The sequence below is a fragment of the Pinus tabuliformis genome, chromosome 7 (assembly GCF_031772625.1).
Source record: "Pinus tabuliformis cultivar Carrire ecotype Pingquan chromosome 7, CPIR1, whole genome shotgun sequence".
Classification (NCBI taxonomy): domain Eukaryota; kingdom Viridiplantae; phylum Streptophyta; class Pinopsida; order Pinales; family Pinaceae; genus Pinus; species Pinus tabuliformis.
This window is the reverse complement of record NC_142293.1, coordinates 343,365,561-343,382,122: the sequence shown is the minus strand read 5'-3', so window position 1 is coordinate 343,382,122 and position 16,562 is coordinate 343,365,561.

The window sequence follows — 16,562 nt, the reverse complement described above, 5'->3', positions numbered from 1 at the left end:
TTCTTAGCTTCAGGGACACTACCCTTGATTCGCCCACCAGGGGGGGCTCCCAAAGGTCGTAGCTGCCCTCCCCTGGACCCCCCCTGCAGTGAATATTTTACGGGTGTCATTTCCACCCCATTACGAACTGGGGTCCAATACGGTGATACCTTTGAATACAAAAGATAATCAGACTCCACACTCAACAATCTCCCACTTGGAGACTAATTATAGAAACTCCGCCGCTGCTTCATTTCCTAGACAATGGCTCCACTTTGGACCTGGCTATTTCTTATCTTCTTCATCATACTTGAAGACCAATTGAAACTGAGCAGATTGTTAGTTTCTCCCTCATTACAACTTTTAATAACATATCTGCAGAATTCTGGCTAGTGTGTGTCTTTCCAGCTTCAACTGTCCATCTTCCAATGCTGACCGTATGAAACGGTGCTTGAGTTGTATATGTTTAGTCTTGGAATGAAATACAGAGTTCTTTGCAAGATGTATGACACTCTGTTTGTCACTGTATAACTTGCCCAACTCCTGCTTCTTACCCAATTCATCCAGAAACCTTTGTAACCAAATCATTTCTTTACTAGCCTCTGTAGCAGCAACATACTCTACTTCTGTTGTTGAGAGTGCAACAACACTTTGTTGTTTTGAGACCCAATTAACAGTTGTTCGACCTACAGTGAACACATACCCTGTTGTGCTCCTCCTGTTATCTCTATCACCCACCATATATGCATCGACATATCCTTGTAGAGAAATGTTTGAACCACCAAAGAATAATGCTTGATTTGTGGTACCTCTCAAATACCTAAGAATCCACTTCACCACCATCAAATGTTCTTTTCCTGGAGTGTTCATGTACCTACTTACAACTCCCACTGCATGTGCAATATCAGGCCTTGTGTAGACCATTGCATACATTAAGCTTCCAACTGCTGATGCATATGGAACTTTAGACATATGAGCCATTTCTTCCTAAGTCTTGGGACATTCCTCCTTACTTAATTTGAAATGGCTACCCAAAGGTATACTAAATAGTTTTGCATTCTACATATTAAACCTTTTCAACACCTTTTCTATGTACTTACTTTGAGACAATGTTAGTTTGTGATTCTTCCTGTCTCTAGTTATTCTCATACCAAGGATTTGTTTTGCAGCACCAAAATCCTTCATTGCAAATGAGTTTTCCAATTTTCTTTTGAGCACATTTATTTCCTGCATGTTAGAAACTGCAACAATCATGTCATCTACATACAATAACAATATAATATAGCTACCATTATTTTTCCTTTTGAGATAAACACAATGAATAGAGTGACATCTAGTATAACCTTGTTTAAACATAAACTTCTCAAATTTTAGATACCACTGCCTTGGAGCCTTTTTTAAGCCATACAAGCTCTTCTTCAAGATGCACACTAGTTTCTCCTTCCCTTTTACCTCATATCCTTGTGGTTGCTGCATATATATATGTTCCTCCAAATCCCCATGGAGAAAGGTTGTCTTTACTCTAACTGCTCAAGATGCAAATCTTCAACTGCTACTAGACTTAAAATAGTTCTGATTGAAGTCATTTTAACAACACGAGAAAACATCTCATCAAAGTCTATACCCTTTTTCTGTGAAAACGCTTTCACCACAATTCTAGCTTTATACCTTTTTCTACCTCCATCTTCTTACTTCAACTTGTAAATCCATTTATTCTACAATGTTGTTTTACCTGTAGGAAACCTGACTAAGTCCCAAGTCTGGTTATGTGCTAAGGAGTCCATCTCTTCTTTCATGTCTTTCTCCCACTTATTCATGGTTTCTACCTGCACTGCTTCTTCATAACATTTTGTTTCACCAGAATCAGTCAACAATGCATGATATAATGAAGGAGAGTATCATTCAGGGTGTCTACTTATCCTGATAGATCTTCTAACACCACTTTCAAGTGTTTGAGGTGCTCATTCCTGTTGTGGTTGTTGTTTTGGCTATTGATCATTATGATTTCCAGGCACCATCACCTTTCCTGTGATCTCGTCAAGCACTATGCATTCTCATTTTTTTTTTCCTGATCCTTTTCTTGCAGTTGATCCTTATACAAAACCTTCATTGAATATGGCATCTCTGCTCCTAATGATTTTGTGTTTTTCATAATCATAAAAGCGATAACCAAAATCATTAACACCATATCCAATCAAGGTAAATTTCTTTGATTTTTCCTCAAGCTTTGTTCTATTTTCTTTATTAATGTGGAAAAAGGCTTCACCACCAAAAGTATTTAAAAAAGAGTAGTTTATTTTTTTACCTATCCATTCCTCCTCTAGAATACCACCATCCAAGGAACTTGAAGGCACTTTGTTTATTAGATAAACAATATTATCTGTAACATCTACCCAAAATTTTGAAGGCAATACTGCATGCAATCTCATGCACCTTGCACGCTCCATGATTGTCCTGTTCATCCTTTCTGACACATCATTTTCTTGTGGTGTTCCTAGAACTGTCTTCTCTCTACGAATTCCATTCTCTGAATAGTACCTATCAAACTCTTTGTTGCAATATTCACCTCCATTGTCTGATCTGAGATACTTCAACCTTTTTCCTGTCTCATTTTCAACCAAAGCTTTCCATTTCTTGGAAGTATCAAATACATCAAATTTATTTCGAATACAATAAATCTAGGTTTTCCTGGTTGCATCATCAATAAAAGTAACATAATAATGAGAGCCACCAAGATATGATACCTGAGTAGGTCCCCATACATCTATATGCACAAGCTCTAATTTTCCACTTTTCTTTTCTTTCCCAACTCTAAGGAATCCGACTCTCTTTCGTTTTCCATAAACAAAATTCTCACATAATTTTAAATCAACATGCTTCAAACCTGGCAACAAATTTCTTGAGTGAAGAATCTGCATCCCCTTCTCACTCATGTGCCCGAGACTATGATGCCACAATGTTGTATCTTCCCATGTAGAGGTTAAAGCATTAACAGAATTAGAAATACCATTGCATAAATACAATGTACCATCCTTTCCTTCTTTCGCTATTACCAGGGATCCTTTAGTGACCTTACAAGTTTTATCTGTGAAAGTAGTTACACAAAATTCACCTCCCAACTACCCTATTGAAATCAGATTTTTCTTCAGATCTGGAACATGCCTTACCTCCTTCAATATCCACTAATTTCCATTTCGTTTTTTTATGAAAACTGTACCCATTCCAATGATTTTACAGTGTTTATCATCACCCAATCCAACCTGTCCAAAATCTCCTTGAACATAATCATAAAAATGTTTCCTATCAGGTGTGGAATGGAATGAGTCTCCTGAATCTACCACCTAGACATCAATAATATTTTCTAATGAAAGAATCAAAGCATCTTGCAACACATCACCTGTTAGATTCGCTTCATTATTATTTTCTTGCTATGCATCCCCTTCTTTTCCCTTTCGAGACTTGCAGTGTTTCTTCAAGTGTCCTTTCTTCCCACATTTCCAGCACACTATCCATGATCTAGACTTGGATCTGCCTTTTCTTGACTTACAGTGATATCCAGGGCTCTTTCCTCTTTCCATTTTTCTTCCCCTAGTCTCTGAAGTCAAAGCATTACCTGATGTCTCACCAGAGCTTTTCCGTCACATTTCCTCGCTAAGGATTGCACCGACAACATCATCAAAATTTAAAGTACTAGATCCAAAGATAGAGTTACAAATGGCCATAACTAAACCATTCCAGCTTTCTGGCAATGAGCACAAAAAAAACAGAGCCCTAACTTCATCATCAAAATTTACCCCTATAGAACTTAACTAACTGGTAACTGTATTATATTCATTTAAATGATCAGCAACAGATCCACCTTTTGACATCTTCATATTAAATAAACGCTTCATAAGAAATACCTTATTTGAGGCTGAGGGTTTTTAATATAGCTTGGCTAATGTCGACATTAAACCCTCTGTTATAGTTTCCTTTGAAATATTAAACGCTACCGACACCGCTAGGCATAGCCATATTGTTCCAAGTGCTTTTCTATTGAGAATATCTCATTTTATGTCTATCATACTCGTCGGATTCTTTGTCTTTCTGCTCAATGGTTGGTACAGATCTCTCTGATATAGATAATCTTCCATCTGCATCTTCCACAACTGGTAGTTTTGGTCGTTGAATTTTTCGACCCTAAACCTACCATCTTTGACCATTACTCCTACTCGAACCAGGAACCCTTCTCTCCCGCAAGTTTATCATCCAAATAGACCTTCGGCTCTAATGCTAGTTATTAGAAAATTATATATTACAAAGCAATGGAACACATAAAATATTGCAGAAATATAAACACAGAAAACACATAAAATAAGAGAGACATAGATATACATGGTTCAACCAGTTTAGGCTATGTCCACGGAGAAACAGCCAGTCCCTCTTTTTATATTATCCAGCAAACTGAAGAGATACAACCTACAACAAATCCGCTGTAACTCCCTCTTCGCTCTCAATCTCATCTCTCTTCCTCACTTAGAATATAGATATATCTACACGCAATACAATTCCCTCATATAGAGCGAGGGGTTTCCTTCTAGGGAAAAAAACCCTAAATTAAACATAACTTCCACCATCAAATCTCTGCCTAATGAATGACCCAGATTGACTATGAAATTACAACATTTTACAAGACAATTTTACATCTATTCTTAGCTTCGGGGGTGCCGCCCCCGATCCCCCCACCAGGGGGGTTCCCAAAGGTTGCAACCGCCCCCCCCTCCCGGACCCCCCCTGTAGTGAATATTTTATGGGTGGCATTGCTGCCCCATTACGAATTGGGGTCCAATGCGATGATAGCTTTGAATACAGAAGATAATTAGGCTCCACACCCAATAGAATTTTTTGTATCTCTGTAATTTGAGATCTCCAAATTATGAAATTTTGCCCTGTGATAGCCCTTTGAGTCCTCTTTATAAAACCACAAGTCTGATCAAGATTGGATTCTTCAAGGGAGAGTTATGTGAAATCTCCCACGATGACTTAATTATAGATTGGTTTAGTATATCAAACTTGTATGAAGTAACATGTGTCATTGTTTCTATCTTAGGACCTAAAACCGATGCACTGAAAACAACATGCCATCCTCTTTCTGTTACTTTTTGTGAAATTTAAATCCGATTCTCATATAGAAAGTTATGACTATTTTCCCTATATCACTTGTTTGCGATATGATTCGGGATCCTACAAAAACCCTAACTTCCTTGGTTCATATCTCCAAAAATATAGCGAGTCAAGATCTGAAATGCAGATTTGAGGCTCAAAGAGATTTCAACTCAAATGAGTTTTTTTGCTTTGCTTTTGAAATGTCACAGAAATAAAGTTATAGCGAAAATTCCATGATGACATGTTTGGAGTAGCGAAACCCTAGAATCCAGAGATCTGATACCAAATGTTATGCAACCAGCTCAAAAAATAGAAGAGAAGATAGATCAACGCCTTCAAAATCAACCTCTTTGAGGGGAAACCTCCTTTAAATTACACAAATGAATAATTCTTGGATGATACAAATGAAAAAACCTCCTTTTTATATATAGGAGTCTAAGGGGTCACAATATAATCAAAGTCGACATAACAATAATAATATAAGGGCACAACAATAACAATAGTGGGCTTCTATGGGGCATAGTAATAACAATATGGGGACAATAGGGGCACAACAATGAAAATAAGGGCTACAATGACAATAGTAATGGGGGAATCACTATTATTATAGGGACCTAACAAAAAGACTAAGAAAAAATTCAATTTTTATTTGACCATAAAAGGTCAACAATACACACCAGTGTGGTAGTCACACTGTTAAGCAGAAAAGTGTGATGGCATCGCACTGTCTCTCATTAAAGTTGTAATGAGTGCAAAAAATAAAAAAGGATTAAAATTTTTCAAAAGATCTTGCGAATCTGGATTTTCATAATCAATAAGGGTAAACTAGAGACTCATAAAAAAGATTTAATTTTCAGAAAACAAAGGAAACTAAAGGAACAACATGTTCCCCAGTGGAGTTGCCAATTTGTTTGGAGGAAAAATCTTATCTTGTTGACAAGACATATCTCCCTAAACTTGGGAGCCATGTCTAGAAACAAATAGACAAACACATGAAACTTTCTCTAGGTTCATCAATATTAAATCATAGATGCAAACAATGGAATGAGTAATCCATACCATTTTTATTGAAATTCTTGATGATGATCCTCACTATTGTTGGATGCAACTTTCAATCTCATCTTCGATGCTCTGAATCAAGACCTACAAAGACACCAATAAACAAATCAAATGATATATAAATAATTCAATATAACCCATACAAGTGATCAAGAATTCATGTACCAAACGTTATAACAATGGACAATGAATGTGAGAAATAAATATAGTTTGTATTAAGTTGAAGAAAAAGAGAATAATAGTGAGGACTTGATGTTTAAAGCCTCCTTCTAATGATATTTCAAAAGTCAGAAATGGCAACCCCATTCTCTTTGAGTGTAGTGTACTCATAGGGAAAGAGTGGAAGTTGAGATATATTAAGGAAGGGGCAAAGGGGTGAGATCCACAATAGAGGGAATGAGATACATAATGGAAGGAATAAGATCCAGGATAGAAGGATCTCAAGCCCAATCTCCACCTCTTTGGAATATATATCCTTATCGAGGCTTCTAGAATAGAATTTTCTTTACCTTTCTCTATTTTTACCCATATAATAAGACCATCGTACTTTTAACGAAGACAAGTTGTGATGGCATCATAACTCATTTACTTTGAAAGGTATGACATCATAGGTTATGATCTAGGTACCTGAAAAGATCTCCAAAATTAGGGGTTTTTTAAATATGTAATCCAAGATTCTTATACTTCATGGAAAGGTATTTCTTCCATCTTTATTGGGGGTTCATAATAACAGTTTATCAGATAGCGAAAGGTCTATTTTTCACATCATTTGCATGGATGTGACAAATTGATGTGTAACATGTTTGCTATATTATGTGCATGTATGAAAAATTGGTTAGGAGCAAGAATCAATATAGCAAGGAAAAATCATGAAATATTTCTCCAAATAGATATCGAGAATATGTGAGCCCCTCATAACTAGTTGGTGGTTACATATAAATTGTTACAAGATAATTTAGGGAAGGAATTCCATTTTTCTTTGAATTTTACTCTATCAATGGTCCACCCTAGCCATAGGAAAATTTCCATCTATAACAAGGGATAACATGGAGAAGGGTTAATTGACCCTTTATATAGGATGGTATCATGTCAAGCTTTAACTAGTCAAAGGGTAATTTGACCATTCCTCGAGGATGTTATTAGTATCGTGAAGTATCTAGATGAAGGGTTGGTTAAAAATTCCTTGGTTAAATATTTTATTTTTCCAATAGCCCATCAAGGTGTTATCTTAACCTTTTTTAACTACTAAAAATTGCAAATACTAAGTAACCAATAAGATCCATATTACTAGAAAATGTAAACCAAGACCATATACAGAAAGTATGCTAACTATACAATCATCAAAAATATATTTAAAAAATATAAATTACAAATTGAGTAATCCAAAGAGCCCTAAAACTCACAAAATTATACCATTAGCCAAGAATTTTATTAGTGCCACCAACTCTCTAGAGGTGGGGTTGGCTAACCCTTCCTCGAGAAACATTTATATGTGTGTAATAGCCAATCAAAGTGATACCATAACCTTTTTTCACTACTAATAATCTCAAATAATAAGTAACAAGATAGATGTATATTATTGGAAAACATAAACTAAGACTATATACCACAAGTACACTATCTCTACAATTATAAAAAATATATGTAAAATACATCAATTACATCAAATTGAGGAGCAACCCAAAGGCCCTTAAACATCACAAAATTATACCATCAACAAAATAAAAAGAAATGAATGGTTAAATACTGAAATGTAAGACACCTAAACCTATGGCTTATAGAAGTCTAAGAGTAAGGAATTTTCAGTCAGTCTCCCTTAAGATATAATATAAATATATTTCATGAACTACTCTTTAATAGATACCATGAACCAGCCTTCAATAAACAATAAGGAATCACACTAAGGGTTAATTTTCCACCAAACCAATGATGCCACCTTCATAGACATTGCAAGCTTTAATCCAAAACCAAAGGTGATCAAAATAGTTCAAGATTATAATACTTCAACAAATGTGTGGTGGAGAGGATTCTAGGCATGCAGCACCTCCAATTCCTATAATAATATGGTGTGTAAGGTTCTTACTACCACCTTCAAAGAGTGGTTGCAACCACAAAATAGTAGCACTCCACATAAAACAATGATCTTGCTACCACCATCAACTGGTGATAAAAAAACACATCATATTGATGTCCTACTCTCCAGGGATCTTACTACCAACTTCAATACATTATTACAGCCACATATTAGTGTATTCCTATTGGGCCTAAATAAAATGTACAAAGAGATAGGCATACCAAGCTTTGGTATTTCTTCATGTTGCAAGCACACTACTAGCCCCTTAATTAACACAAGCCTAGTTATCACAGATACAATTGTACCAAACCTATCATACTCATATATAAGTGCATCAATCATACTTAGATCCATAAAACATTTCCTCATGTGTCATCCATCCACAAAAATGGGAAATCCTCTTCCTTTATAGTTCAAACCATCGTAAAAGTGTCCAAAGAAATAAAAAACTGAAATAAATCCCTTCTCCTTTTACCCATTTACTTATGTTAACATTGGAGGTCAATTTCACCACTCTTCCCATTTTCAAAGCTTCTTATGCACTAGGATCAGATAGCCTTGCTTATTAATACAAAATCCTATCCCTTGAGTTTAGTTTCCCAATGTCGACCAATGTATCAACCTATAATAGGTTATTCCATCCAAGTATTAAATGTATACATTTAACATTATCATTGTAATATATCACATAAAGTATTTCATTAACCAATCATAAATCCTAAATTATATTATTAACCTCCTTAAGTCGAAAAGGTATGAAATCATAGAAATAATTGTAACATGGTTTCTAATCATGGAAATAATCATATAAAGTATCCAAACATAGCAATAATAATGATCAAATAAATATATCTAATCATAACACTAATCATTACAAGTTATGAAATCACACCAAAGTATCTAATAAAAATGATAATCATAATTATAGCAAGGCATTTATTCATAGCGATAATCATAATCATAATAAGGTATCCATTCATGTGGATCATTAACTATATCAAGGAAAGGTATCCAATACAAATAGAAATAATATTAAGCAACCCAAAATGTACATATATCATTAACCATATCAAGGAAAGGAGTACAATATCATTATGCATCGTAATAAGGCATCCAATACAAGTATATATAATAACAAGGAATCCACATTCGCAAGTAACCAATCCTACTATAGTAAGTAAAATAATATTAAATCATTATCAATGGTCATTATTGCTACATAGTTCATCATTAAGAGTACCAATGCTTCATGAAACATTTATATCCAAAGTTTTAACACATTGAAAAGTGCATATGGTGTCAACCACCCTACCAATGGTTAATCATGCTAACCATTATCCAATAATCACAAATAGCCACTATTAAGCATATTCAATTATATTGTTAGGAAATATTAAACTTCATCACAAACAAGACAATCACATAGGCGTCTAACACCATCATACTCAACCATCAATAGAAACAAACATAAATAGATGGTGATTTCAAGGCACCATCTCCTATTAGTGTCACTAAAGTATCAAAACATCATAATAATTTTATCATATTAACATAATATCAATGAATAATTACTCATAATAAGCCATCAAGGTTAGATTCATCAAATCACATGTTGCAATGCAAGAAAATATCCATAGGGGATTCACTCAATGAGCCTTTGACATAGCATGTGCATTCGTGACATACTAAACAATACCCTTAATTTGACTATGTATTGGAAAATAGCTCTAAAAATCACATTATTTAACCCCCTACCAATTCTAACCCAATACACCTTCCCAATTTAAAGAAACCCCAACTTTCACTAGATATTGGACGTATCCATCTTTCCATTAACATTTTTTATACCCCTTTATATTTTTTCATCATCTTTGAGCTCCATTTTTTATACTTGCTAATATAAAAACCCATTACCCCTATTATAGGCTCAATATATTATGTCATTTTTTCCTCAATATATATCCCCCAATATGAATGCACCTGGTACGGTATTTCTCCCCCAGTGAAGCCCTCGTGAAAATATCCAACCAATGGTGATCCACGAAATTTTCATGAATGCTTTCAAACAGAAATTTCCATTATGAAAGACCTTTTATTGACACTTACATTTGCTTATGAAACATGAGAAATGCATATTCTAAACAATACTTCAGAAATCCATCAACCATAATTAAGAAGAAAATATTAAGCAATCATAACACATGATATGATAATGGAGTTCTTCCAGTGTCAACTACGTCTTTGAGCCCTGGGTCAAGAGTGGGGAGGCTGCTTCATTAGTCTCTGCAAGAATATCAGTACATAATTCAATCTCTATCAACATAATGATGAATCCCTTATTAGAGTGGCATGTCTCTCCCAAGAGATGTTCTTATGCAAATAACTCTCACTCACAATATTTTCTCCTTTCGCGTGAGAATGGAATTATCTCTCACAAAGTGGCATAAATGGACTCACACATAAGTGGCATAAAATGAACCTCTTAAATCGGTTGTTCACATTTCAATGCATACTCATAATCATTACATACATGTCGAAATTTTGAGGCTAATGGTTGTAAACACTACTACTTTCTGGAAAAAAAACCCAAGTGGCCAAAAGCATCAATATACCTCCAATTTTGATGATGGTCTAAAAATAAGTTGCTCAAATGAAGAAATGGGTTGTTTCATCGTGTTCCTTGTGAAAAACCGTGAAATTTGAGTATAAAGTTGACTATCTTCTGAAACTACCAAATCTGGGCCTCCAAAAAATATAAAAGATTCCTTATATATTGATGCATCAAGGTTCCACCTTCATGGCTCCACTGCTTAACATTCTTCCTCTAGAAAATTAGTTGCTCCAATCAGAAAACTATTGACATCATCCAACTCCTAGAAAATTTCCAAGCAATCTGAGTATAAAGTTGACATATTTTTGACACCATTGTTTCATGTTTCCACAATTCATGGTTCCACCTCTATATATTTCCTTTTGTTGCTCAATTTAGCACATCCTCCATGTTCCATTGGTTTACCCCAAGTTCAAATGAGTTTGGTTCTTTTATATAAATGTTTGGGCAAATTTACCAGGGATGGGCCCTTCATCTTCTAGGATTAGGTTTTTTGATGTTTAGGGTCTTCCATTGTTTCTCAACAATAAATAGGCCTTCGAGCCTCATTGTAACATAGTTCAAAGGCATGTATCCGCCACATATCTTCTTAGAGATGAGCTACCATCGCCCTAGCTAGTTTATTTCCATTGTTGTTTGTAAGCATATTTCAGTATTTTACATTAATGAAATGAAGTATTATTTCCGCTACATCTCTATGTTTATGGTTATCTCTGCAATTTGTTGCATTCCTATTTAAATCCATATCAGTGGTGTCAGAGCAGTCTAATTTTTCTCTATTTTTCTTTGCATGTCCCCAATGAGGTCAGGATATAAGGAGTTGGGGCTTGAACTGGTCGAACCTTTGTAAGACCGGCCTCGCAAATCACGGCGGCCTCCCATGGCATATGAAAAGAAAGACGAGGGGCCAGGAGATCATATCAAAATCTTGCTCAAAGAAGACCTCGAGCGACAAAGTAACATGATGATGGATAACATTGCCTAGATCCTTCAGTGGTTACCTAGGAGCGATGCATCAGCTTCCAATAGCTACTCTGGAAATGCCACACCGTTTAAGGTACAAGTTAATTTTGAAATCCCCATATTCGAGGGTCAGATAGATGTAGATGTCGTCAATAAATGGTTAAATCTGTTAGAGGGTTATTTTTCTATTCATGATTTTTCCAGTCGGGAAAAGATTATTTTCGCTCTTCTCAAAGTAGCCCCCCATGTCAAGGATTGGTGGGAAACCTACTGCAAGTAGAAGGATGAAAGTACAGGCTCACTATTTTCAGCTGCACCTACTTGGGATTCATTCTGGGATGCCATCAACGAGTAGTACTACCCTATCATAAGCTCTGAGGATCAATACATAAAGTGGACCACGCTACGGTAGGGAAGGGACCAAGAGGTGCCGGAGTTTACCAATATTTTCCATACCCTTCACACAAATTTAGGTATCAATGATTTGGAGTAGCATTTGGCACTCAAATACTGTAGTTGCATGAACAAGTACATCCAGGAAGAAATAGAATTCTTGAACATCCCCTTGCTTGGCATGGCATACCGATATGCCATCAAGGTCGAGCAAAACTTTAAACAGAAGAAGAGAGACTTTGGACTTGCGAATCCGAAGCAAGGGAAAGGTACCCCCAAACTGCAGAACAAAGGAAAAAGCCAAGGCGGGGTGACCAAAGACAACCCGCCAAAGTTGCAAGCAAAGAATAGCATTGTGAAGCTGAAAAATGACATAGGGAAGTGGTGTGAGTTCCATAAGTGCTCCACTCACAATGCAAGTGAGTGTCGGGCCAAGCAGTCACTGGTGGCCGAGCTAAAGGTTTTAGAATCAGATGCATGTTCCAACTTTGAGTCAAAACCCGACAAGGGGAATGACAAAGGGAAGAAGATTATCGATGCGGAGCCCAATGCTACCATTGCCACCACGAAGATCCAAAAGGAGGAACCTGAAGATCTAGAGGAAGAGGAGTGTCTCTTCCACTCCCAGATGTGGGTAAATGGCTCCCCACTATAGTTCATTGTCAACAGTGGGAGCCAAAATAACGTCATTTAGGTAGAGGTCGTGAAGCGGTTGATCTTACTGACCACAACACATCCACAAGCGTACACCATCGAGTGGCTTCACCAAGGACAGGATCTTCTCGTGAGCCAGCAGTGTCGCCTTTCATACAACATCAAGCCCTTCATGGATGAGGTATTGTGTGACATTGCTCCCCTTGAAGTTTGTGATGTATTATTAGGACAACCATACTTGTGGAAGTGACATGTTGTGTATGAATCAAGGCCCTATATTGTTATCGTTACTTTGGGAAATAAGTTGTACAGGATACCAGACATAGCACCACCTACCGCCATCTCTTTGATTACTGCCAAACAATTTAGTAAGCTCATTTCCAAAACCAGGAAATTTGTTTTCCTGATGATACACCCTCAAGGAAAGAAGAAGACGGTGGCCACGACCTCCAGACAAGGCCCCTCCGCATGACAACTACAGATGGACAAGGTCATAGAGGAGTACGAGGACATCTTCACCTCCCCCGCAGTCGTTCCTCTGCATTATCAGGTCAAGCACTTCATAGATCTAACTCCAGGTGCATTGCTGCCCAATGGACCAATCTATTGGTGCTCCGTTCTGGAGAATGATGAAATCAAGAGGCAGATTTAGAAGCTGCTATAGAAAGGTCACATCCGTCCAAGTTCATCACCCTATGGGAGCTCGATCGTGTTGGTACAGAAGAAGGATGGGATTTGGAGACTCTATATTGACTATCGGGCATTGAACAAGATCACTATCTATAATAGGTACTCGATCCCATGGATTGATGACCTCTTGGACCAATTGAAGGGGGGAAAATATTTCAGCAAGATCAATTTGAAGTCAAGATATCACCGAGTACCAATCGAACCCTCCGATGTGTGGAAGACTGCCTTCAAAGACAAGGAGGGCCTTTTCAAATGGTTGGTTATGCCTTTCAGATTAACGAATTCTCTTGCAACCTTCATGAGGCTAATGGATGACATCTTGTGGCCATTCACCAACTCATTATAGTGGTATACTTGGATGACATCCTGATCTTCAACTAGAGTTGGGAGGAGCACCTCCACCACATCCGATGGGTTCTCCAAACACTACGGCAACACAAGTTATCTGCGAATTTGGAGAAATGCACTTTTGGCATGACCCAGGTTCAGTATCCGGCATACATTATTGATGAACAAGGAGTGCATGCGGATCCATCCATGATCCAGGTGGATGTTGGTGGCCACCCACCTATCCCATTTGGACCCCCACAACTGTCTCTTTCAGCTTTTTCAGTTTCCTAAATTGTAGCACAGTTTACTATTTTTAGCAGTTTTTCGGGTCCTGAACTTCCGGAGCCGTTTTGAGGCCCTAAACGACGTTTTTTTGGGAATCTGGGGCAACATGGGTCCATCCATGGATAGATCTTTGTAACGAGCTATCGTACGCGTCAAACGAAGATCGTATGCCAAAGTTACGACCCCGGGAAATTGATGTAACAATTTACCCAAACGGGGCCCACAATTTGGTGTTTCATCTTCTAGGGTTAGGTTTCGGGATGTGAAGAGTTTTCCATTGTTTCTCAACAATAAATAGGCCTTTGAGCCTCATTGTAATACAGTTCGAAACAGTTCAGAGGCATGTAGCCACCACATCTCTTCTCAGAGATAAGCTACCATCGCCCTAGCTGGTTTCTTTCAATTTCTATTTGTAAGCATATTTCAGTATTTTCCATTAATGAAATGAAGTATTATTTCCGCTGCATCTCTGTATTTATGGTTATCACATCTCTGTATTTATGGTTATCTCTGTAATCTATTGCGTTCCTGTTTAAATCCGGATCAATCCAAGATCCAAATCATTCGAGATTGGCCATCTCTAACCACTCTGACAGAGCTCCATAGCTTTCTAGGTCTTGCCAACTTCTACTGCAGGTTCATGTTGGGATTTTCTCATATCACTTGACCCTTGAGTCTAGTCACCAAGGGAGGAGAAAAATAAAAATTCTTTTGGTTTGAATCTCAACAGAAAGCATTCACAGATTTGTAAGATCGCCTCTAAACAGCACCAGTGCTCGCAATTACTAGACTTGCAACAACCATTTGAGGTCGAGAAAAATTCCTTTGACTATGCTATTAGTCTAGTCCTTACTCAACATGGGCATCTAGTGGCATATCACAATGACAAAGAGATGTATTCCATTGTGTAGGCCTGCCGACAATGGAAGCATTACATTTTGGGGAAGGAAACAGTCATCCACATAGACCACCGACCCCTGCAGTTCAGACAGACCCAAGGAAAATTGCAGAATGATCGCCATTAGAAGTGGTCCACATACCTGCAACAATTTCATTTGAATATCAAGTATAAGAAGGGTAGCACCAATAATATTGCAGATTGCCTCAGTCGACCACCAATCATGGCGTTAACCACTGTGCTCAAATCTTCTAGGAACAAGACTTCTAATTGGCCACTTCTCTACAATAGTGACCCAAAATTCGGCCACACATAATAGACACTATTGGAGGGTCAGCATGTTCTCAATTTTCACCTCAAGGATGCCCTGTTATGCCACTTGGGTCACCTTTGTGTTCCTTCAAGCGAGCGTGCTAAGATGATTTGGGAAGCACACTACAGTTGGGCTGCTGGACATTTCGGGGTCGAGAAAACAATGGCAGTATTGCATAAGTATTTCTGTTGGCCGAATCTTCGACAGGATGTTGGGAAGTACATCAGATCATGCACTACCTGCGCCATTGCCAAACCGACCATCAAGAAGCAAGGTCTCTATACCCCTCTGCCTACCCTTAGTCAAACTTGGGAATCCATCTCCATGGATTACATGTCAGGCCTTCCTTCCACTAATCATGGAAACGATTGTGTTTTTGTGTTCGTCGACAGGTTCTCGAAGTTGGATATTATGGTTGCCTGTAAGAAGAATATCATAGTAGAAGCCATTGCTAAACTCTTCTTTGAACGAGTGTGGCTACAATTTGGGATCCCATAGTCTATCATCTTAGATCGGGACAGCAGGTTCCACAGTACATTTTGGTCTAGTCTCTGGTCGATGCTCAACACCAAACTCACTAAGTCCACAGCCTTCCATCCTCAAACTGATGGCCAAACAGAGGTTGTCAATAGGATGATCGTACACATTCTACACATGTACAACTCAAATCATCCATGCACATGGGACGAGAGCTTCTCCTATGTTCAGCATAGCTACAACCGGGCTCTCCACAGCTCGAATGGCCACAGCCCTTCTCAAATGGCCTTGGGATTCCAGCCACTATGTCCCATTGATGTATCCATTCCATTTGCAGCTACTCACGCATATTCGGCTCATGTCTAGTCCGAAACAGATAAGGAAAATAGCTTCATTGAACACATCCAACATATTTTCCAGCAGGTCGATGACATTCTAGAGAAATCTAATGCGAAGTACAAGCAGTGACATGATCAACATCAGGTACCACACAAGTTTCAGGTGGGCGACAAAGTCTAGTTGCATTAGCAAAAGGAACACCTTACTGGAGCCTATTGGAAACTCAGACCACTCTGATATGGTCCTTACACCATTACCAAGGCTGTGGGAGACAATGCATTTGAGCTCAGCATTCCCCCATTCCTTGGCCTACACCCAGTGTTCAATGTGGACCACCTTCGGCCATACTTTC